Source organism: Setaria viridis, chromosome 3 (genome assembly GCF_005286985.2).
Source record: "Setaria viridis chromosome 3, Setaria_viridis_v4.0, whole genome shotgun sequence".
In the NCBI taxonomy this organism is placed as follows: Eukaryota; Viridiplantae; Streptophyta; class Magnoliopsida; order Poales; family Poaceae; genus Setaria; species Setaria viridis.
In genome coordinates, this window is record NC_048265.2 from 19,829,189 (window position 1) to 19,830,352 (window position 1,164).

Sequence of the window (1,164 nt, forward strand, 5' to 3'; positions counted from 1 at the left end):
CAAGTTCAAGCGTTCCGCATCCTCTCTTCGGTGTTCCAATCACCGAGAAATTGACAAGGAAGAATCACGCGCCATGGCGCGCACTCGTGCTTGCAGCCGTCCGCGGCGCACGCACGGAAGGCTACCTCAATGGCAAGACTCAAGCTCCTGCGCAAGAGATCGAGGAGAAGAAGGCTGACGGTACAACCGTCAAGGTGCCTAATCCGGCCTATGCAGATTGGTTCGCCGAGGATCAGAAAGTCCTTGGGCTGATCTTGTCTTCGGTCGGGAAGGAAGTGCAGCCACAGGTCGTCGCTGCAGTGAAACGTGCGATTAGCACTTGCTACAACAAGGAAAGGTAACCAGACAATTGCTGAATACTTTACCAAGATGAAAGGCTATGCAGATGAGATGGCAGCTGCGGGGAAGCCAATGGACGACGAGGAGCTGGCGGCCCATATCTGTAACGGGCTGGACGCTGAATTCAATCCGGTGGTGACATCTGTTACTGCCCGGACTGAACCGCTCTCAATTCATGAGTTGTACTCTCAGCTTCTTAGCTTTGAGACGCGACTCGAGCTTCAAGATGGATCGGGCTTCTCTGCAAACGCCGCCAATAGGGGCGGCCGATCTGGATCAGGAGGATCTGGGTCAGGCGGCTACAACAATCACTACTTCAACAACAATCGCGCCCCTGGGCGCGGTGATGGAGGCCGTGGCGGCTCGCGTGGGCGCAGTCCCGCGCGTGGTCGCGGACAGCAATGCGGGGGAAGGGCACAGCGCCCCAACCTTGGAGGCGTGGATGAACGTCCTCTTTGTCAAGTGTGCTTAAAAATAGGGCACACTGCGGCGAAGTGTTGGCATCGCTTCGACGAGTCCTATGTCCCTGAAGAACGGCACGTGGCTGCGGCGATGAACTCCTACAACGTCGACACCAACTGGTACACGGACACGGGCGCGACCGACCACGTCACCAGCGAATTGGAGAAGTTGTCCTTCCGTGAGAGGTATCACGGGAATGATCAGATCCACACAGCTAGTGGTGCAGGTATGGAAATTAAGCACATCGGTCATACTACTGTTCCAACCCAGTCCCGTAATCTTCATCTAAACAATGTGCTTCATGTTCCAAAAGCTAGCAAAAATCTTGTTTCTGTTCGTCGCCTTGCTAAAGATAACTCTGTT

General features: G+C 54.7%; 1 non-coding gene across 1 annotated transcript; it reads left to right on the plus strand.

Annotated features, from left to right (window-relative positions):
* The first annotated feature begins 408 nt into the window (after positions 1-408).
* Positions 409-547, plus strand: LOC117851064 (small nucleolar RNA Z247). The gene has a single exon (XR_004639435.1). It is a non-coding gene; the product is annotated as a small nucleolar RNA Z247 (small nucleolar RNA).
* The last annotated feature ends 617 nt before the right edge of the window (positions 548-1,164 follow it).